We start from the raw sequence: 24,916 nt of genomic DNA on the forward strand, positions 1-24,916 counted from the left end.
TTTCAATATAAGCTTCAGGAATAACATGATCAATAGTTTCAACTACAACGCATTTATTAATAGATGGATCAATTTTATCTTTATACGGTTCATGATACTTATCAAAATTCTTCTTAGGCAATTCATAATGAGAGGCAAAAGCTTTATAAAGATTTGCAGCAACTTGAGAATCAAGACCATATGTAGCACTCATATTACGAAATTTATCAGTATCCATAAAAGCTTCAATGCATTTGTAATCATAATTTATACCTGATTCTCTATCTTTGTCGATCTCCCATCCTTCAGTATTTTCCTGGATCCGATTAAGAAGGTCCCTTTTAAACTCTTCCTTATTGCGCGTGAATGATCCAGAACAAGAAGTATCCAGCAAGGTCTTGTCTTCAAAAGAAAGTCTTGCATAGAAATTATCAATAATAACATTACCAGGAAGCTCATGAATGGGGCATTTGAGCATTAAAGACTTCAATCTCCCCCAAGCTTGGGCAATACTCTCTCCATCATGAGGCCAAAAATTATATATGCGATTCCGATCCTTGTGAATTTCACTTGGAGGATAGAACTTAAAATAAAACCGGGGCACAATATCATTCCATTCAAGAGAATCCCCATTATCCAGTAATTTATACCAATGCGCTGCTTTACCAGACAGCGATATAGCGAATAGTTTCTTCCTCACTTCATCCATAGCAATACCTGCACACTTGAATAAACTGCATAATTCATGCAAGAACAGTAAATGATCTCCAGGGTGGACAGTTCCATCCCCTGTATAACGGTTATTCACTACGCGTTCAATAATTTTCATAGGTATTTTGTATGGTATCTCTTCTTTACCTGGCGCCTCATCCACTACCTTTGCAGTAGTAGCAGATTTTCCAAATAAACATTCGAGAGAAGATCTCTCCATAATGAATTATGGCAGCAGGCAAAAATAAAATCAGCACAAACAGTAGATATTTCCCTTACCAATTCCACTTACCAATAGCGCTTCACTCCCCGGCAACGGTGCCAGAAAATAGTCTTGATGGCCCACAAGTATAGGGGGTGTATCGTAGTATCTTCGATAAGAAAGAGTGTCGAACCCAACGAGGAGCAGAAGGTGTTGACAGGCAGTTTCGATGAAGGATTCACTGTAAATGCTCACAGACAAGTATTCAGGGGGTTTTGATGTAACAGACGAATAAAGTATGAGTATATAAAGTGCGAGAGTAATAATTGCAGCGAGTGGCTCAATCCTTTTTAGCACAAAGGACAAGCCGGGTTGTTTACTTATAATGACCAAACGTTCTCGAGGACACACGGGATTTTAGTCTAGTGCTTTCGCTACATACGGCTAAATAATCTTCATTGTTATGATAAGTGTTGTGTGGGTGAACCTATGCTAATGTACCGCCCTTCCTAGGACTAATACATACTTGTGATTATACCCCTTGCAAGCATCCGCAACTACAAGAAAGTAATTAAGAATAAATCTAACCACAGCCTTAAACTCTGAGATCCTGCTATCCCTCCTGCATCGATATACCAACGGGGGTTTAGGTTTTTGTCACTCCGGCAACCCCGCAATTGGCAAACGAGTACAAGATGCATTCCCCTAGGACCATAAAGGTGAAGTGTCATGTAGTCGACGTTCACATGACACCACTAGAAGAATAACACCACAACTTAAATATCATACCATTGAATATTACTCAACCATAGTTCACTACTAACAGTTAGACTTCACCCATGTCCTCAAGAACTAAACGAACTACTCACGAGACATCATATGGAACATGATCAGAGGTGATATGATGATGAATAACAATCTGAACATAAACCTTGGTTCAATGGTTTCACTCAATAGCATCAACAACAAGTAGAAATCGATACCGGGAGAGTTTCCCCTATCAAACAATCAAGATCAAACCCAAATTGCTACGGCGGTGACGATGTCCAGCGGTGGAGACGGTGGTGATGATGGTGGAGATGATGATGATGGTGATGGAGATGATGTCCAACTCGATGACGGTGACGATGGCGTCGATTTCCCCCTCCCGGAGGGAATTTCCCCGGCGGATCTCAGCCCGCCGGAGAGCTCTTTTCTCTCTGGTGTTCTCCGCCCCGCAGAGGCGGCTGTAACTCTTTGCGAGGTACCCTCTGTGGCTTAGGTCTTCGGGACGAAGGGTTTCGCGAAGAAAAGGAGGCAAAAGAGGCTGTGGGGCCCCCACACCACAAGGTGGCGCGGCCAGGCCATGGGCCGCGCCGGCCTGTGGTCTGGCCCCACCTTGGGTCTTCTCAGCTCCCCCTTCTGGCTTCCTTCGTCATCTGGAAAAATAGGATTTTTGGTATAATTTCCTTCCACAGTTGATCTTCCGAAATATTGCATTCTGGCGGTGCTTTTTCCAGCTGAATCCTGGCTTCGGTGCTCGATCCTCCAATAATGATGAAACATGAAAAATAGATGAAATAACATAAGTATTGTGTCCAAATATGAAATATATCAATGAATAACAGCAAATTATGATACAAAATAGTGATGCAAATTGGACGTATCAATATGCTACTAGAACAATTCTACGATTTAGGAAAATAAACTTTATCTTCAATTTCTTTTATGTTGCATTAACAACCAGATAGAAGCATGATTAGCAAACACACTGAAGCATGATTAGCATAACACTCAATTTGCTGAAGGGTAGGGGAGGCCACTACTTGAGTCATACAACAGTACATCACGACTCCAGTAATGCTAGTGACCCATGCTCTGTTAGGGAAGTACCACCATGCAGTGATCGAACCATGTTAAAAAGGTTAATAAAGTTTATGTAGCAACAACAATATAAAGATCAGTGAGCTCAGCCCATGTCAACAAATTGTACCGAGAGAAGTGCAGTTGAAATTCTAATCACTTAAAAGGGGCATATATGGATGGCTTATAATGTGTACTAATGAGACAAAGAATTATTTCAGGGAGTAGTTCTTAGTAGAACAGATAGTAGTACAAGAGCAAAGATCATAGATTACATGTCACATGTCTCAAACATGCGTGCTTTCTAATAAGCGTTAAGGCATGCATTTTATAACCCACTCAATCAGCAGACCATACAGAGATATGAGTGTCTGCAATGCTGGATGCTTCATAGTATGTACAATCAATTACAGTCTTTGCTTTTGAACAAAACATTCAGATCAAGTGGTGCATGAAATTGTAGCTAGAATGCAGAGCCCAACAAACCTCATTCTTCCAGATGACACACTAGACTGAGAGCATCACGAGAAATCACAAAATCTAACCCTCGTTGCCAGCAACCTTCTCCCTTGCCCTCCAGCTCATGGTACCTGTGTAGGGATTTGTTGCATAGAAAAAAAAATTCCTACCGCGAGAACGCAATCCAAGCCAAGATGCAATCTAGAAGACGGGAGCAACGAGGGGATGATCGAGACTCACCCTTGAAGATTTCCAAATCCTATAAGAGTAGGCTCTTATTGCTGCGGTAGACGATCACTTGCCGCTTGCAAAAGCGCGTAGAAGAACTTGATCACGGTGCCACGATCGGGCAGCACCTCCGTACTCGGTCACACGTTCGGTGTTGATGAAGACGACGTCCTTCTCCCCGTTCCAGCGGGCAGCGGAAGTAGTAGCTCCTCCTTGAATCCGGCAGCACGATGGCGTGGTGGCGGTGGTGGTGGAGAACTCCGGCGGAGCTTCGCTAAGCGTGCGGCTAGGGTTTGGGAGAGGGGGCGCCGGCCACTGTAGGGTGCGGCCACCTTGTGGTCTTGGGGTGGCCGGCCCCCTCCCCTTGGCCCCTTATTATATAGGTGGAACCCCCAAGTGTTGGACTACAAGTCTTCGAATAAGACCCCAACCCAAAACCTTCCATGTAGTAGAGAAACCTACCCAAGGTGGGACTCCCACCCAAGTGGGATTCCCACCCTTCCATGAGGGGGGATGGCCGGCCCCCTTAGGTGGAGTCCACCTTGGACTCCCCCACTAGGGTTGGACGGCCATGGGAGGTGGAGTCCCTTCGGGACTCCGCCTTCCAAATTGATTTCTTCTGGACTTTTCTAGAACCTTCTAGAACCTTCCATAAAATCTTCCGGATCATTTTATAACTTATAAAATGACTTCCTATATATGAATCTTATTCTCCGGACCATTCCGGAACTCCTCGTGATGTCCGGGATCCCATCCGAGACTTCGAACAATACTTCGAACTCCATTCCATATTCAAGTTCTACCATTTCAACATCAAACCTTAAGTGTGTCACCCTACGGTTCGCGAACTATGTGGACATGGTTGAGTACTCTCTCCGACCAATAACCAATAGCGGGATCTGGAGATCCATAATGGCTCCCACATATTCAACGATGACTTTAGTGATCGAATGAACCATTCACATACGATACCAATTCCCTTTGTCACGCGATATTTTACTTGTCCGAGGTTTGATCATCGGTATCACTCTATAACTTGTTCAACCACGTCTCCTGACAAGTACTCTTTACTCGTACCGTGGTATGTGGTCTCTTATGAACTTATTCATATGCTTGCAAGAAATTAGACGACATTCCACCGAGAGGGCCCAGAGTATATCTATCCGTCATCGGGATGGACAAATCCCACTGTTGATCCATATGCCTCAACTCATACTTTCCGGATACTTAATCCCACTGATACGTCTCTGACGTATCGATAATTTCTTATGTTCCATGCCACATTATTGATGATATCTACATGTTTTATGCACACTTTATGTCATATTTATGCATTTTCTGGAACTAACCTATTAACAAGATGCCGAAGTGCCAGTTGCTGTTTTCTGCTGTTTTTGGTTTCAGAAATCCTAGTAAGGAAATATTCTCGGAATTGGACGAAATCAACGCCCAGGGTCCTATTTTGCCACGAAGCTTCCAGAAGACCGAAGAGTCAATGAAGTGGGGCCACGAGGTGGCCAGGAGGGTAGGCGGCGTGGCCCCACCCTTGGCCGTGCCGACCTGTCTCCTGGGCCCCTCGCGACACCCCCTGACCTACCCTTCCGCCTACAAATAGCCTTCGTCGCGAAACCCCCAGTACCGAGAGCCACGATACGGAAAACCTTCCAGAGACGCCGCCGCCGCCAATCCCATCTCGGGGGATTCAGGAGATCGCCTCCGGCACCCTGCCGGAGAGGGGAATCATCTCCCGGAGGACTGTACGCCGCCATGGTCGCCTCCGGAGTGATGTGTGAGTAGTCTACCCCTGGACTATGGGTCCATAGCAGTAGCTAGATGGTTGTCTTCTCCTCATTGTGCTTAATTGTCGGGTCTTGTGAGCTGCCGAACATGATCAAGATCATCTATCTGTAATTCTATATGTTGTGTTTGTTGGGATCCGATGAATAGAGAATACCATGTTATGTTGATTATCAATTTATATCCATGTGTTGTTTATGATCTTGCATGCTCTCCGTTATTAGTAGATGCTCTGGCCAAGTTGATGCTAGTAACTCCAAGAGGGAGTATTTATGCTCGATAGTGGGTTCATGTCTCCGTGAATCTGGGGGAGTGAGAGAAACCTCTAAGATTTATGGATGTGCTGTGCCCACTAGGATAAAACATTGATGCTATGTCCGAGGATGTAGTTATTGATTACATTACGCGCAATACTTAATGCAATTGTCTGTTGTTAGCAACTTAATACTGGAAGGGGTTCGGATGATAACCTGAAGGTGGACTTTTTAGGCATAGATGCATGCTGGATAGCGGTCTATGTACTTTGACGTAATGCCCAATTAAATCTTACTATACTCATCATAATATGTATGTGCATGGTCATGCCCTCTCTATTTGTCAATTGCCCAACTGTAATTTGTTCACCCAACATGCTGTTTATCTTATGGGAGAGACACCTCTAGTGAACTGTGGACCCCGGTCCAATTCTCTATACTGAAATACAATCTACTGCAATACTCGTTCTACTGTTTTCTGCAAACAATCATCATCCACACTATACATCTAATCCTTTGTTACATCAAGCCGGTGAGATTGACAACCTCGCTGTTTCGTTGGGGCAAAGTACTTGGTTTGTGTTGTGCAGGTTCCACGTTGGCGCCGGAATCCCTGGTGTTGCGCCGCACTACATCTCGCCGCCATCAACCTTCAACGTGCTTCTTGGCTCCTACTGGTTCGATAAACCTTGGTTTCATACTGAGGGAAAACATGCCACTGTACGCATCACACCTTCCTCTTGGGGTTCCCAACGGACGCGTGCTGTACGCGTATCAAGCTCTTTTTCTGGCGCCGTTGCCGGGGAGATCAAGACACGCTGCAAGGGGAGTCTCCACATCGCAATCTCTTTACTTTGTTTTTGTCTTGCTTAGTTTTATTTACTACTTTGTTTGCTGCACTAAATCAAAATACAAAAAAATTAGTTGCTAGTTTTACTTTATTTGCTATCTTGTTTGCTATATTAAAAACACAAAAAAATTAGTTACTTGCATTTACTTTATCTAGTTTGCTTTATTTACTATTGCTAAAATGGGTACTCCTGAAAATACTAAGTTGTGTGACTTCACAACCAAAAATAATAATGATTTCTTATGCACACCCATTGCTCCACCTGCTACTACAGCAGAATTCTTTGAAATTAAACCTGCTTTACTGAATCTTGTTATGCGAGAGCAATTTTCTGGTGTTAGTTCTGATGATGCTGCTGCCCATCTCAATAATTTTGTTGAACTTTGTGAAATGCAAAAGTATAAAGATGTAGATGGTGATATTATAAAATTAAAATTGTTCCCTTTCTCATTAAGAGGAAGAGCTAAAGATTGGTTGCTATCTCTGCCTAAGAATAGTATTGATTCATGGACTAAATGCAAGGATGCTTTTATTGGTAGATATTATCCCCCTGATAAAATTATATCTTTGAGTAGTAGCATAATGAATTTTAAACAATTGGATACTGAGCATGTTGCACAAGCATGGGAAAGAATGAAATCTTTGGTTAAAAATTGCCCAACCCATAGACTGACTACTTGGATGATCATCCAAACCTTTTATGCAGGACTGAATTTTTCTTCGCGGAACCTATTGGATTCAGCTGCTGGAGGTACCTTTATGTCCATCACTCTTGGCGAGGCGACAAAGCTTCTTGATAATATGATGATCAATTACTCTGAATGGCACACGGAAAGAGCTCCACAAGGTAAGAAGGTAAATTCTGTCGAAGAAACCTCTTCCTTGAGTGATAAGATTGATGCTATTATGTCTATGCTTGTGAATGATAGGACTAATGTTGATCCTAATAATGTTCCGTTAGCTTCATTGGTTGCTCAAGAAGAACATGTTGATGTAAACTTCATTAAAAATAATAATTTCAACAACAATGCTTACCGGAACAATTCTAGTAACAACTATAGGCCATATCCTTATAATAATGGCAACGGCTATGGGAATTCTTACAACAATAATAGGAATTCACCCCCTGGACTTGAAGCCATGCTTAAAGAATTTATTAGTACACAAACTGCTTTTAACAAATCTGTTGAAGAAAAGCTTGGGAAAATTGATATACTTGCTTCTAAAGTCGATAGTCTTGTTGCTGATGTTGATCTTTTGAAATCGAAAGTTATGCCTAATGAAAATCATCATAATAAAATTGTTACTACAGCAAATGCCATCCAAGTTAGAATTAATGAGAATATAAGATTGATGGCCGAATTGCGTGCTAGGTGGGAAAGAGAAGAAAATGAAAAAGAAGATAATATAGCTAAAGTTTGGACTATTACCACCACTAGCAATGCTAATGTTACACAAGTTGCTGCACCTCCTACTAATAATAATAAAAGAATTGGTGTTAGCAATGTTTCCACTTCTAATGCAAAGCGCGAAAAATCGCTCAAACTGCTTAAAATCATTAAATCGCTCGTGATAAAGCTGCTGAAATTTTTTCCAACATTGGGGATGATGATCCCATTGCTTTAGATTATAATGGTTTAAATTTTGATGATTTCCACATCTCTGAAGTTATAAAGTTCTTACAAAAACTTGCTAAAAGTCCTAATGCTAGTGCTATAAATTTGGCTTTCACGAAACATATTACAAATGCTCTCACAAAAGCTAGAGAAGAGAAATTAGAACGCGAAGCTTCTATTCCTAGGAAGCTATAGGATGGTTGGGAGCCCATCATTAAGATGAAGGTCAATGACTTTGATTGTAATGCTTTATGTGATCTTGGTGCAAGTATTTCTGTTATGCCTAAGAAAATCTATAATATGCTTGACCTGCCACCATTGAAAAATTGTTATTTGGATGTTAATCTTGCTGATCATTCTACAAAGAAACCTTTGGGGAAAGTTGATAATGTTCGCATTACTGTTAACAATAACCTTGTCCCCGTTGATTTTGTTGTCTTGGATATTGAATGCAATGCATCTTGTCCCATTATATTGGGAAGACCTTTTCTTCGAACTGTTGGTGCTATCATTGATATGAAGGAAGGTAATATTAAATATCAATTTCCTCTCAAGAAAGGTATGGAACACTTCCCTAGAAAGAGAATGAAGTTACCTTTTGATTCTATTATTAGAACAAATTATGATGTTGATACTTCGTCTCTTGATAATACTTGATGCACACTTTCTGCGCCTAGCTGAAAGGCGTTAAAGAAAAGCGCTTATGGGAGACAACCCATGTTTTTACTACAGTACTTTGTTTTTATTTTTGTGTCTTGGAAGTTGTTTACTACTATAGCAACCTCTCCTTATCTTAGTTTTGAGTTTTGTTGTGCCAAGTAAAGTCGTTGATAGTAAGGTTCATACTAGATTTGGATTACTGCGCAGAAACAGATTTCTTTGCTGTCACGAATCTGGGCAAAATTCTCTGTAGGTAACTCAGAAAATTATGCCAATTTACGTGAGTGATCCTCAGATATGTACGCAGCTTTCATTCAATTTGAGCATTTTCATTTGAGCAAGTCTGGTGCCTCAATAAAATTCGTCTTTACGAACTGTTCTGTTTTGATAGATTCTGCCTTTTATTTCGCATTGCCTGTTTTGTTATGTACGATGGATATTTCGATTCCATTGACTTTCAGTAGCTTTGTGCAATGTCCAGAAGTGTTAATAATGATTATGTCACCTCTGAACATGTATATTTTGATTGTGCACTAACCCTCTAATGAGTTGTTTTGAGTTTGGTGTGGAGGAAGTTTTCAAGGATCAAGAGAGGGAGATGATACAACATGATTAAGGAGAGTGAAAGCTCTAAGCTTGGGGATGCCCCGGTGGTTCACCCCTGCATATATCAAGAAGACTCAAGCGTCTAAGCTTGGGGATGCCCAAGGCATCCCCTTCTTCATCGACAACATTATCAGGTTCCTCCCCTGAAACTATATTTTTATTCCGTCACATCTTATGTGCTTTGCTTGGAGCGTCGGTTTGTTTTTGTTTTTGTTTTGTTTGAATTAAATGGATCCTAGCATTCTTTGTGTGGGAGAGAGACACGCTCCGCTATTGCATATGGACAAGTATGTCCTTAGGCTCTACTCATAATATTCATGGCGAAGTTTCTTCTTCGTTAAATTGTTATATGGTTGGAATTGGAAAATGATACATGTAGTAATTTGCTATAATGTCTTGGATAATGTGATACTTGGCAATTGTTGTGCTCGTGTTTAAGCTCTTGCATCATATACTTTGCACTTATTAATGAAGAAATACATAGAGCATGCTAAAATTTGGTTTGCATATTTGGTCTCTCTAAGGTCTAGATAATTTCTAGTATTGAGTTTGAACAACAAGGAAGACGGTGTAGAGTCTTATAATGTTTTCAATATGTCTTTTATGTGAGTTTTGCTGCACCGCTTCATCCTTGTGTTTGTTTCAAATAGCCTTGCTAGCCTAAGCCTTGTATCGAGAGGGAATACTTCTCATGCATCCAAATCCTTGAGCCAACCACTATGCCATTTGTGTCCACCATACCTACCTACTACATGGTATTTCTCCGCCATTCCAAAGTAAATTGCTTGAGTGCTACCTTTAAATTTCTATCCTTTACCTTTACAATATATAGCTCATGGGACAAATAGCTTAAAAACTATTGTGGTATTGAATATGTACTTATGCACTTTATCTCTTATTAAGTTGCTTGTTGTGCGATAACCATGTTCCTGGGGACGCCATCAACTACTCTTTATTGAATATCATGTGAGTTGCTATGCATGTTCGTCTTGTCTGAAGTAAGGGAGATTTACCGCTAAAATGGTTAGAGCATTGCATAATGTTAGAGAAGAACATTGGGCCGCTAACTAAAGCCATGATCCATGGTGGAAGTTTCAGTTTTGGACATATATCCTCAATCTCATATGAGAAAATTAATTGTTGTTGAATGCTTATGCATAAAAGAGGAGTCCATTATCTGTTGTCTATGTTGTCTCGGTATGGATGTCTAAGTTGAGAATAATCAATAGCGAGAAATCCGATGCGAGCTTTCTCCTTAGACCTTTGTACAGGCGGCATAGAGGTACCCCTTTGTGACACTTGGTTAAAACATGTGCATTGCGATGATAATCCAGGTAATCCGAGCTAATTAGGACAAGGTGCGGGCACTATTAGTATACTATGCATGAGGCTTGTAACTTGTAAGATATAATTTACATAACACATATGCTTTATTACTACCGTTGACAAAATTGTTTCTTGTTTTCAAAACCAAAGCTTTAGCACAAATATAGCAATCGATGCTTTCCTCTTTGAAGGACCTTTCTTTTACTTTTATTGTTGAGTCAGTTCACCTATCTCTCTCCACCTCAAGAAGCAAACACTTGTGTGAACTGTGCATTGATTCCTACATACTTGCATATTGCACTTGTTATATTACTTTACATTGACAACTATCCATGAGATATACATGTTATAAGTTGAAAGCAACCGCTGAAACTTCATCTTCCTTTGTGTTGCTTCAATACCTCTACTTTGAATTATTGCCTTATGAGTTAACTCTTATGCAAGACTTATTGATGCTTGTCTTGTAGTACTATTCATGAAAAGTCTTTGCTATATGATTCATTTGTTTACTCATGTCATATACATTGTTTTGATCGCTGCATTCACTACATATGCTTACAATAGTATGATCAAGGTTATGATGGCATGTCACTCCAGAAATTATCTTTGTTTATCGTTTACCTGCTCGGGACGAGCAGAAACTAAGCTTGGGGATGCTGATACGTCTCCGACGTATCAATAATTTCTTATGTTCCATGCCACATTATTGATGATATCTACATGTTTTATGCACACTTTATGTCATATTTATGCATTTTCTGGAACTAACCTATTAACAAGATGCCGAAGTGCCGCTTGTCGTTTCTGCTGTTTTTGGTTTCAGAAATCCTAGTAAGGAAGTATTCTCGGAATTGGACGAAATCAACGCCCAGGGTCCTATTTTGCCACGAAGCTTCCAGAAGACCAAAGAGTCAACGAAGTGGGGCCACGAGGTGGCCAGGAGGGTAGGCGGCGCGGCCCCACCCTTGGCCGCGCCGACCTGTCTCCTGGGCCCCTCGCGACGCCCCCTGACCTACCCTTCCGCCTACAAATAGCCTTCGTCGCGAAACCCCCAGTACCGAGAGCCCCGATACGGAAAACCTTCCAGAGACGCCGCCGCCGCCAATCCCATCTCGGGGGATTCAGGAGATCGCCTCCGGCACCCTGCCGGAGAGGGGAATCATCTCCCGGAGGACTCTACGCCGCCATGGTCGCCTCCGGAGTGATGTGTGAGTAGTCTACCCCTGGACTATGGGTCCATAGCAGTAGCTAGATGGTTGTCTTCTCCTCATTGTGCTTAATTGTCGGGTCTTGTGAGCTGTCGAACATGATCAAGATCATCTATCTGTAATTCTATATGTTGTGTTTGTTGGGATCTGATGAATAGAGAATACCATGTTATGTTGATTATCAATTTATATCCATGTGTTATTTATGATCTTGCATGCTCTCCGTTATTAGTAGATGCTCTGGCCAAGTTGATGCTAGTAACTCCAAGAGGGAGTATTTATGCTCGATAGTGGGTTCATGTCTCCGTGAATCTGGGGGAGTGAGAGAAACCTCTAAGATTATGGATGTGCTGTTGCCACTAGGAATAAAACATTGATGCTATGTCCGAGGATGTAGTTATTGATTACATTACGCGCAATACTTAATGCAATTGTCTATTGTTAGCAACTTAATACTGGAAGGGGTTCGGATGATAACCTGAAGGTGGACTTTTTAGGCATAGATGCATGCTGGATAGCGGTCTATGTACTTTGACGTAATGCCCAATTAAATCTCACTATACTCATCATAATATGTATGTGCATGGTCATGCCCTCTCTATTTGTCAATTGCCCAACTGTAATTTGTTCACCCAACATGCTGTTTATCTTATGGGAGAGACACCTCTAGTGAACTGTGGACCCCGGTCCAATTCTCTATACTGAAATACAATCTACTGCAATACTCGTTCTACTGTTTTCTGCAAACAATCATCATCCACACTATACATCTAATCCTTTGTTACAGCAAGCCGGTGAGATTGACAACCTCGTTGTTTCGTTGGGGCAAAGTACTTGGTTTGTGTTGTGCAGGTTCCACGTTGGCGCCGGAATCCCTGGTGTTGCGCCGCACTACATCTCGCCGCCATCAACCTTCAACGTGCTTCTTGGCTCCTACTGGTTCGATAAACCTTGGTTTCATACTGAGGGAAAACTTGCCACTGTACGCATCACACCTTCCTCTTGGGGTTCCCAACGGACGCGTGCTGTACGCGTATCACCCACCTTTATAACCACCCATTTACGCATTGGCGTTTGATGTAATCAAAGTACCTTTCCGGTATAAGTGATGTATATGATCTCATGGTCATAAGGACTAGGTAACTATGTATCGAAACCTTATAGCAAATAACTTAATGACGTGATCTTATGCTACGCTTAATTGGGTGTGTCCATTACATCATTCATACAATGATATAACCTTGTTATTAATAACATCCAATGTTCATGATTATGAAACTAATCATCCATTAATCAACAAGCTAGTTAAGAGGCATACTAGGGACTCTTTGTTGTTTACATATCACACATGTATCAATGTTTCGGTTAATACAATTATAGCATGGTATATAAACATTTATCATAAACATAAAGATATATAATAACCACTTTTATTATTGCCTCTTGGGCATATCTCCAACAGTCTCCCACTTGCACTAGAGTCAATAATCTAGATTACATTGTAATATACCTAACACCCATGGCATTCTGGTGTTGGTCATGCTTTGCCCTAGGGAGAGCTTTAGTCAACGGATCTGCTACATTCAGATCAGTGTGTACTTTGCAAATCTTTACTTCTCCATCTTCGATGTACTCGTGAATCGAGTGATAACGTAGCTTGATATGCTTCAGTCTCTTATGTGACCTTGGTTCTTGTGCATTGGCGATGGCACCCATGTTGTCACAGTAGATGACTAGTGGGTCCAATGCACTAGGAACCACACCGAGCTCTACAATGAACCTCTTCATCCATACCGCTTCTGATGAAGTCTCTGAAGCCGCTATGTACTCTGATTCTGTTGAAGACTTCGCTACCGTGCACTGCTTCGAGCTTGCCCAGCTTACTGCAACACCATTCAATATAAACACGTACCCAGACTGTGACTTTGAGTCATCAGGATCAGTGTTCCAACTTGCATCGGTGTAACTTGTTACAACGAGCTCTTGGTCACCTCCATAACAAAGAAACATATCCTTAGTTCTTTTCAAGTACTTTAGGATATTCTTGACCGCTGTCCAGTGTTCCATCCCTGGATCACTTTGATATCTGCTAGTCAAACTAACAGCATGTGCAATATCCGGTCTAGTACATAGCATGGCATACATAATAGAGCCTACTGCCGAAGCATAGGGGATCTGACTCATCCTTTCTCTTTCTTCTGCCGTAGCCGGTCCTTGAGTCTTACTCAAGACCTTGCCTGGTAACATGGGTAAGAACCCTTTCTTACTTTCGTCCATTCTAAACTTCTTTAGAATCTTGTCCAGGTATGTACTCTGTGATAGCCCTATTAGGCGTCTTGATCTATCTCTATAAATCTTGATGCCTAATATATACGATGCTTCACCAAGGTCTTTCATTGAAAAACTATTATTCAAATAACCTTTTACATAGCTTAATAGTTCTATATCATTCCCAATCAATAATATGTCATCTACATATAATATCAGGAATGCTACAGAGCTCCCACTCACTTTCTTGTAAATACAGGCCTCTCCATGACACTGTATAAACCCGAAGTCTTTGATCACCTTATCAAAGCGTCGGTTCCAACTTCTCGAAGACGCATTTGTGATAGAAAGTGTACCCTATAGTTTCCTTAGGGTATCCTATGAAGATGCATTTCTCCGCTTTGGGTTCTAGCTTGTCCGGTTGTAACTTTTTTACATAGGCTTCGCAACCCCAAACTTTAAGGAACGACAGCTTAGGTTTCTTATTAAACCATAATTCATACGGTGTCGTTTCTACGGATTTTGATGGTGCTCTATTTAAAGTGAATGCGGCTGCCTCTAATGCATAACTCCAAAATGATAACGGCAAATCAGTAAGAGACATCATAGAACGAACCATATCTAAGAGAGTTCGATTACGATGTTCGGACACACCGTTTCGTTGAGGTGTTCCCGGCGGTGTCAATTGTGAAAGTATTCCGCATTTCTTTAAATGCATGCCAAACTCATAACTCAGATATTCACCTCCGCGATCAGATCATAGAAATTTAATCTTCTTGTTACGTTGATTTTCTACTTCACTTTGGAATTCCTTAAACTTCTCGAAAGTTTCGGATTTATGTTTCATGAAATAGATATACCCATATCTACTCAGATCATCTGTGAAGGTTAGAACATAACGATAACCACCGCGTGATGCTACACTCATTGGTCCGCACACATCGGTATGTATGATTTCCAATAAGTCAGTAGCTCGCTCCATCATACCAGAAAATGGAGTCTTAGTAATTTTTCCCATTAGACATGCTTTGCATCTATCAAGTGACTCAAAGTCAAGTGATTCAAGTAATCCATCAGTATGGAGTTTCTTCATGCGTTTCACTCCAATATGACCAAGACAACAGTGCCACATATAAGTAGAATTATCATTCAATTTAATTCGCTTAGCATCAATGTTATGTATATGCGTATCACTACTATCGAGATCTAACAGAAATAAGCCATTCTTTTCAGGTGCTCGACCATAAAAGATATTATTCATAAAAATAGAACAACCATTATTCTCAGACTTGAATGAATAACCATTTTGCATTAAACAATATCCAGATATAATTATCATGCTCACCGCGGGTACAAAATAACAATTATTTAGGCTTAAAACTAATCCCGAAGGTAGATGTAGAGAAAGTGTGCCGACAGCGATCACATCGACTTTGGATCCGTTTCCAACGCGCATCGTCACTTCATCTTTCAGTAGTCTTCGTTTATTCTTTAGTTCCTCTTTCGAGTTACAAATATGAGCAACCGAACCAGTATCAAATACCCAGGTACTAGTACGAGAACCAGTGAGATAAACATCTATAAAATGTATATCAGATATACCTTCTTTCTTCTTCTTGACAAGGCCGCTCTTCAGATCAGCCAGATACTTGGAGCAATTACGCTTCCAGTGTCCCTTCTTCTTGCAGTAATAGCACTCAGCATCAGGCTTAGGGCCGTTCTTAGGTTTCATAGGAGGTGTGGCAGCTTTCTTGCCACCCTTCTTGAATTTTTCCTTAGACTTGCCCTATTTCTTGAAACTGGTTGTCTTGTTGACCATCAACACTTGGTGCTCTTTCTTGATCTCAATCTCAGCAGCTTTTAGCATGCCAAAGAGTTCAGGTAACTCTTTTTTCATGTTCTGCATATTGTAGTTCATCACAAAGTTCTTGTAACTTGGTGGCAGTGATTGAAGGACACGATTAATCCCCAGTCTGTTAGGAATCACTATTCCCAAGTCACTGAGTTTCTTCGCATGCCCGGTCATGGCGAGCATGTGCTTAACGGAGCTGCCTTCTTCCATCATGCAGCTGAAGAAGTGTTTTGTTGCTTCATAGCATTCCATGGCCGCATGAGTTTCAAATATAGCTTTCAGCTCATTGACCAACTCATGAGGATCGTGGTGCTCAAAACGTTTTTGAAGATCGGCTTCCAGACTACACAGGATGGCACACTGGACTTGAGAGTACCGAGTTTTCCGAGTCGCATAAACATTCTTTACTTCATCGGTTTCAGTTTCTGCAGGAGGGTCACCTAGCGGTGCATCAAGCACAAATTGCAGATTTCCGCCAGAGAGGAAGATCCTCACATGACGGAACCAGTCGGTGAAGTTGCTACCGTTGCTCTTAAGCTTTTCTTTCTCTAGGAACTGGTTAAAATTGATTGGGGACGCCATCTCTACAACATATACTTGCAATAGTTTAGACTAAGTTTATGACAAATTGAGTTCAAATTTTAATTCAACATAATTAAAAATCTAGGTGAACTCCCACTCAAAACAATATCCCTCGCATTGTCTTAGTGATCACACGAACCAAATCAACCACACCTAAGTCCGATCATCACGAGACAAGGTGTAATTTCAATGGCGAACACTCAAAGTGTTCATCATATCAATCATATGATTCATGCTCTACCTTTCGGTATCACGTGTTCCGAGACCATGTGTGTACATGCTAGGCTCGTCAAGGCTACCTTAGTATCCGCATGTGCAAAACTGGCTTGCACCCGTTGTATTCACTTGTTGATTCTATCACACCCGATCATCACGAGATGCTTCGAAACGACAAGTCTTGGCAACGGTGCTACTAAGGATGAACACTTTATTATCTTGATATTTTAGTGAGGGATCATCTTATAATGCTACCGTCGCGATCTAAGCAAAATAAGATGCATAAAAGGATTAACATCACATGCAGTTCATATGTGATATGATATGGCCCTTTTGTCTTTGCGCCTTTGATCTTCATCTCCAAAGCACGGACATGATCTCCATCATCTTCGGGCATGATCTCCATCATCGTCGGCGTAGCGTCAAGGTCCATGGCACCGTCTTCATGGTTGTTCACCTCATGTAGCAACTATTACAACTACTTTGAAATACTACTCAACATGAAATTTAAAGACAACCATAAGGCTCCTGCCGGTTGCCACAATACAATAATGATCATCTCATACATATTCATCATCACATTATGGCCATATCACATCACCAAACCCTGCAAAAACAAGTTAGACGTCTCTAATTTGGTTTGCATATTTTACGTGGTTTAGGGTTTTAGAGAGAGATCTAATCTACATACGAACATGAACCACAACGGTGATACTAGTGTTGTCAATAGAAGAGTAAATTGAATCTTCACTATAGTAGGAGAGACAGACACCCGCAAAGCCTCTTATGCAATACAAGTTGCATGTCGAACGAGGAACAAGTCTCATGAACGAGGTCATGTAAAGTTAGTCCGGGCCGCTTCATCCCACTATGCCACAAAGATGCAAAGTACTCAAACTAAATACAACAAGAGCATCAACGCCCACAAAACCATTGTGTTCTACTCGTGCAACCATCTATGCATAGACACGGCTCTGATACCACTGTAGGGATTCGTTGCATAGAAAACAAAAAATTTCCTACCGCGAGAACGCAATCCAAGCCAAGATGCAATCTAGAAGACGGGAGCAACGAGGGGATGATCGAGACTCACCCTTGAAGATTTCCAAAGCATATAAGAGTAGGCTCTTATTGCTGCGGTAGACGATCACTTGCCGCTTGCAAAAGCGCGTAGAAGATCTTGATCACGGTGCCACGATCGGGCAGCACCTCCGTACTCGGTCACACGTTCGGTGTTGATGAAGACGACGTCCTTCTCCCCGTTCCAGCGGGCAGCGGAAGTAGTAGCTCCTCCTTGAATCCGGCAGCACGACGGCGTGGTGGCGGTGGTGGTGGAGAACTCCGGCGGAGCTTCGCTAAGCGTGCGGGAGAGGTGGAGGAGAGAGGGGGCGGCTAGGGTTTGGGAGAGGGGGGCGCCGGCCACTATAGGGTGCGGCCACCTTGTGGTCTTGGGGTGGCCGGCCCCCTCCCCTTGGCCCCTCATTATATAGGTGGAACCCCCAAGTGTTGGACTACAAGTCTTCGAATAAGACCCTAACCCAAAACCTTCCATGTAGTAGGGAAACCTACCCAAGGTGGGACTCCCACCCAAGTGGGATTCCCACCCTTCCATGAGGGAGGGTGGCCGGCCCCCTTAGGTGGAGTCCACCTTGGACTCCCCCACTAGGGTTGGCCGGCCATGGGAGGTGGAGTCCCTTCGGGACTCCGCCTTCCAAATTGATTTCTTCCGGACTTTTCTAGAACCTTCCATAAAATCTTCCGGATCATTTTATAACTTATAAAATGACTTCCTATATATGAATCTTATTCTCCGGACCATTCCGGAACTCCTCGTGATGTCCGGGATCCCATCCGAGACTTCGAACAATACTTCGAACTCCATTCCATATTCAAGTTCTACCATTTCAACATCAAACCTTAAGTGTGTCACCCTACGGTTCGCGAACTATGTGGACATGGTTGAGTACTCTCTCCGACCAATAACCAATAGCGGGATCTGGAGATCCATAATGGCTCCCACATATTCAACGATGACTTTAATGATCGAATGAACCATTCACATACGATACCAATTCCCTTTGTCACGCGATATTTTACTTGTCCGAGGTTTGATCATCGGTATCACTCTATACCTTGTTCAACCTCGTCTCCTGACAAGTACTCTTTACTCGTACCGTGGTATGTGGTCTCTTATGAACTTATTCATATGCTTGCAAGACATTAGACGACATTCCACCGAGAGGGCCCAAAGTATATCTATCCGTCATCGGGATGGACAAATCCCACTGTTGATCCACATGCCTCAACTCATACTTTCCGGATACTTAATGCCACCTTTATAACCACCCATTTACGCAGTGGCGTTTGATGTAATCAAAGTACCTTTCCGGTATAAGTGATTTATATGATCTCATGGTCATAAGGACTAGGTAACTATGTATCGAAAGCTTATAGCAAATAACTTAATGACGTGATCTTATGCTACGCTTAATTGGGTGTGTCCATTACATCATTCATACAATGATATAACCTTGTTATTAATAACATCCAATGTTCATGATTATGAAACTAATCATCCATTAATCAACAAGCTAGTTAAGAGGCATACTAGGGACTCTTTGTTGTTTACATATCACACATGTATCAATGTTTCGGTTAATAATTATAGCATGGTATATAAACATTTATCATAAACATAAAGATATATAATAACCACTTTTATTATTGCCTCTTGGGCATATCTCCAACAACCTGATTGTACCCCTTCCTCTTCTTTACAGATGCAGAGACCCGCTAAAAGGAACTGGCTACAACACAGGGAAGTTGGTCATGTCGAGATGGTTGTGTGAAGTCGTGGTCCGGCAACCCCATGATCAGATCCGCCGTCAACTGGTCACATCGCCTATTCCTGGACAGATGTGGCGCGTGTAAAAGAAGGGTTGAGCATGAAGCGATGGGAGGGGATCCAGAGGAAATCGAATCAGGAGAGGAGGGGACAGCGAACCTTAGATATGTTGCACGCGAAGTCGGCGAAGATGGCGATGCTGCAGTCGACGTAGAGCTCGACCGCTAGCTCGAAATCATCGACGACGAAGTTCTCCGTCGCCTTGATCTCCAGATCGGACGCAGACAGATCTGGCCTGTGACAAGATCCGCCGACCAGGTGGCTAGATCTTCCGGCGACGTGACCTGGTCCATCCCCGGCCACGCTCCGCCGCCGAGGCTAGCCATGTCGGCATATTATAAGGTGGGTATCTAGCTATGGGTCACCCGGATCTTTGCGGAATCGGAGAGAGATGGGAGGGTCGGGATCTGACGCGATTGAAGGAAAGAGAGAAGGGAGTTGCGGTGGCGGCGGTGGGGAGAAAGGGGGGAGGAGACGAGGGGTGGGTGGCGGTGGTGGAAAAATGGCTAGGGTTAGAGAAGAGGAGGGTGGGTGCCGGTGAGGGATAGGCATGTGCCGGAGTCGGGATATTTTGTTTCGCACGGCGGGGGAATGGGGCGAGTGGCGCGCGTCCAATTTCTGTTCCCGCGGCGTGTTTTCGTCGTCCAGTACTCAGTACCCACCAAGTGTGAGTGTGAATACCACTTGACCCAAGTTTAAGGTCCCACCCAGCAGTGGCTTCGTTGGCCGTGGGTGACATAGTTTCTTGAAATGACCCCAAAATCACCAAGTATACAAATAGTTACTGACTCATCAAAAGTGGGTTAAATTTGAACTATAGTTGCTTGATAGTTTGCACATGACTTTTTCAAAACAAATATTTAGCTTTACTACTATCTATTTCATTGGTGGTTCACAATTTTTTTTGCAAGATTAAAAACCTTGGTAAGAAAGTTCATGTCCAACACAATCGGCAAGACACGGCGGAGAATCCTAAGGATTCATACAGAGCTAGCAAGAAGCATTTGTGTGCAACGTGTTGAATAGGAGGTGGATACCACATGTTGTTAAATTGAATGGCCACATAGATATGACATGTAGGCAAATTGTATAGGTGTTAGTCCAGTCACCATTTTGCATCGAAAAAATAAAACTTTATATAAAATTACGACGATCTTAATTCGTCGTAATCGCCTAGAAATAACATTATAAACCATGTGGTCGGGTTATGACGATTTCGTGGTAGGAAATAATGACGTTTATATCCACACCGTCGTAACTTTCTAAGGTTTTGGTCTCCTCAAAATAGCTCACGACCATTCAATGCGAAATTGTCATAGAATCATGACGATTTTATCCAGGATCATAGAGAAAAGGTCACAAGTCAACACATTTCTTGTAGTGGATCACCTCACCCACCCTGCTTGCGAGCTGTTCAAGGACCGCCTTATTCCTGAACAGAGGCGGTATTTTGTGGATTTGGATCCACACTTCGACCCCCCTTGGAGCCTCCTTTGGAGCCATGGTCGCTCCATCAAAAGGTTCCAACATCACAGCGCAGTTACGAAATAACCATGGTCCTTCCGTCATAATCTTGTTCCAATCTCCCAAGCACTTGGCCTGTATCACAAACAGATTCTCCTCAATGGCATGGAAGGAGACATCACGCGCTGGATTCCACGCGGCAAGCATCGTGTTCTTCAGCGTCTGCAAACTGAAGGTCTTGTTTGTCAGGACTTTTGCTGCTGCCAGCCACTTGACCTCTGGCCATTGCCGGATCTCCTCTTTGCCCAAGACCACATCGTTCAACTCTTCCCCATGGAGTTGTAGATTCTTCAGAAGTTCGTCCACATCAAAAACCTTCCTTGCTCTACCCCCTTCAGGTTGCAAGTTCTCACCCATGGCGATCACCCCAAACCGATCTTACCCCAAACCCTAACCGTCAGCCTTCGTCTCCCAAGGCCGGGTAGCAGAACCAGCCTGCCCCTTTATCAGCCCGAGTCGACAGAGAGGATGAAACGGGTACGGTGGGAGATCGGGCGATAAACCTTCCGACGAAAGAGATCGTCGCCGGAATCGCCTTCCTAGAGATAAACCCTAGTCTAGCTTATCGCAGCATAGTCCAAATCGTGGGTCCCCGTAGGCGGCAGTTGAAGACGAAGCGGAGACGGGCGGCTGGGGCGCTCGGGTGGGCTGGAGGCGGCCTGGCCTGGTCGGCCTGGTGCGGCTGGGCCGGCGGCTGCCTGGGTCGGCCCAGTCGGCCGTTTCCTTTTTTTGTTTTTGTTTTTTTTCCTTATTTGAATATCTATTTTAGCACTCAAATAAAATCGGAAAAATACGAATGAGATATCGTTGGAAACCTTGTGAAAAGGACTTCACTATGACAACACTTTTGAAGCAAAATAAAATCTTTTATAAAACAAAATTTTGGCATATGTCTAAGTGGCTAATTGTGTCGTTTTAGGGTTCGGGGTTTTGAAATAGGATTTGAATTTAAAATTTTCACTAAAATGAAATGATGACATGATGCTTATGAATGCAATGCATGATGCCCTATCGCTGGTCAGTCCACCCAATCCGCAGTAAAGGCCTCGCTTTTCAGGAGAACCAGCGGATGGCAGATGGAACCGCTGCTGCCTTGCAGGTGTGCAACATGTATGAAGCGGAGAGTCTATAGGTATGCAGAAGTCCAAGAAACGTGGTGGCTGCTACCTAGGTTAAAAACCCAGATCGATCGGGAAGAAGGCGATGCCTTTTGATCAATGGCGACGCGCTCCTGGTGCATGAATTTGTTAGTTTGCTACTGATTTCTTTATGAAATCTTTCTTTGAGGCTGAAAGCACTGCGTGAGAAAGTTAAACAAATTTTTATGGAGGAAAGGAACGTCCAGGTATGGCATCACATCTTCTACATTATACCATTCAATCTCTTATGCTTCTGTGTTGCAGGAAAAAATAATAAATAGAAACTGTGATGGATGTTAATTAACTTTGTAGTAATCAATGGAAGTTGTCTCTTCAAGGTCCTCAACAATGTAGGCGCATACGTTATGGAGTAATAGCATGCAGCTAGCAGGGTGGCACACTGGGCACCAATCACCCGATCCTTGAGGTGGATCAGGAATGCAAGAATATGTGGGCGAACAAACCCGATCTGTCATTATGTATGTAGTTCGTGTTTTTTGCTTTCTTTTTTCGCTTGCAGCTGTTGGATTTTATACTTTGTTAAACAGGAAGCTTCTAGAACCGATTCTAGAGATAGTAGAGATAAGTTGTTGTAATCTGAACGGTGTAGATAAACCGTTCTAAACCCTTTGTTGTTGTCTACTCCAAACTGTAACAAACCCTCTAATCTATCTGGTCGTTTTGACCTCTATATAAACACGTAACGCGACCGATCTCCAAAGGCACGCTTCCAACCATCTCATACAGAATTTCCACATTGTATCAGAGCTTGTCCTCTCGACATCCATGGCGAGCTCATCCACCAACCCCACCGCCGGAACCAACTTCGGCCACAACATCACCGAGAAGCTGACCAAGAGAAACCATGTCCTACGGAAAGCTTAGGTCATTTCTGCCATCAGGGGTGCTCAGATGGAGCCCTTCCATGACACCGAGCAGGCCCTACCCACCAAGGAGATCGAGGTCACCCATGGCGAAAAGACTGAGAAAGAGGAGAATCACGCCTATGGTATGTGGCTGGAAAGAGACCAGCAACTTCTGTGTTTTCTTCTGACTACCTTGTCTCATGAGATCTCCACACAGGTCTATAACAACACTACCTCAGCAACGTTGTGGGCGGCCATCCAAGGCATGTTCACCTCGCAGACGCGCGCTCGCACCGTCAACACGCGCATCACCCTCGCCAATATGCAGAAAGGGAACATGAGCATCGCCGAATACTTCGGCAAGATCCGAACCCTGGCGGACGAGATGGCCGCTGCAGGCAAGAAGCTGGACGAGGAAGACGTCATCTCGTAAATCCTCGCCGGCCTCGACTCGGTTGTGTGGAAACAGTCCATGCCCCCAGTGTCAGTTGTGTGGCAAGCTGGGTTACATGGCGCACACGTGTTGGGAACGCTACAACCCGGACTTCGTCGGCGTTGAGGAGAAGAGCGCTGGAGCTGCCACTACTTCCTCGTACGGGGTTGATACCAATTGGCAGTCCAATTGGTACATCGACTCTGGCGCGACCGATCATATCACTGGAGACCTCCACAAGCTGACCTTCCGCGACAAGTACAATAGCAATGATCAAGTCAACACTTCAAGCTGGTCAGGTATGGACATTATCCACATTGGCCATTATGTTGTTAGTACCTCTGGTCATGATCTATATCTTAGAAACATCCTTCATGTTCCTTAAGCTAGCAAAAGTTTATTGTCTGCTAGTCGCCTTGCTGCTGATAACAATGCCTTTGTCAAAATTCACCCTTACTCTTTTCTTATAAAAGATCGGGAAACCCGGAGAACGCTCATCCAAGGTCCGAGTAGACGAGGTCTCTACCCCCGTTTCGTCCACTCCATCCAGCTCAAGAAAGCATGTCTTCAGCGCCATCAACCGTCCTCAGAGAGATGGCACTCTCGTTTAGGTCATCCGTCATCGATCATAGTCAAGAAAGTTATCAGTAGCAATAATATCCCTTGTTCAAGTGAGTCCAGCGATGAGTCTGTGTGTGATGCTTGTGAAAAAGGCAAAAGTCACCAACTACCCTATCATAAGTCGTCTAGTGAATCTAGTGCTCCTTTAGAGCTAGTTTTTTCGGATGTTTGGGGTCCTGCCCTTGAGTCTGTTGGCCGAAAGAAATACTATGTCAGTTTTATCGATGGTTTCAGTAAATTTGTTTGGATCTACTTGGTTAAGCATAAATGTGAAGTGTTCCAAGAATTCCATGAATTTCAAAGTCTTGTAGAAAGCCAATTTGATAGAAAACTTCTAGCAATGCAAACCGATTGGGGAGGGGAGTATGAAAAATCAATTCTTTCTTTAACCAAGTTGGCATCTCTCATCATGTGTCATGCCCCTATCCACATCAACAAAATGGCTCGGCAGAGCGAAAACATCGCCACATAGTAGAAGTAGGACTCTCTCTACTTGCTCATGCTTCAATGCCCTTAAAATATTGGGATGATGCATTCATAGCCGCCACTTATCTTATCAATCACACGCCAAGTAGAATTCAAAATTTTGATACTCCTTTGAATCGCTTATATCATGAAAAACCAGATTATCACTCCCTCCAAATTTTTGGGTGCTCATGTTGGCCAAATCTTAGGCCACACAACTCAAGGAAATTGGAATTTCGCTCAAAAGAATGCACTTTTTTTGTAGTAATCTCCACAAGGGGTTCAAATGTCTTGATATTTCTACCGG

General features: G+C 42.9%; 1 long non-coding RNA gene across 2 annotated transcripts in view; it reads right to left on the reverse strand.

The window, feature by feature from the left end:
* Window positions 1–19,592, reverse strand: part of LOC127292663 (uncharacterized) — an 81,095-nt gene extending 61,503 nt beyond the window's left edge. The window contains exons 1-2 of one of the 2 annotated variants that reach the window (XR_007845298.2): window positions 19,408–19,592; window positions 3,221–3,324 (exon numbers count right to left, since the gene is read on the reverse strand). This is a non-coding gene — a long non-coding RNA (uncharacterized lncRNA). The remainder of the gene's footprint in view (window positions 1–3,220; window positions 3,325–19,407) is intronic. The other variant, XR_007845296.2, reaches the window with a different exon arrangement.
* Between the last annotated feature and the right edge of the window lie 5,324 nt (window positions 19,593–24,916).

This window comes from Lolium perenne, chromosome 4 (genome assembly GCF_019359855.2).
Source record: "Lolium perenne isolate Kyuss_39 chromosome 4, Kyuss_2.0, whole genome shotgun sequence".
NCBI classification, from domain to species: domain Eukaryota; kingdom Viridiplantae; phylum Streptophyta; class Magnoliopsida; order Poales; family Poaceae; genus Lolium; species Lolium perenne.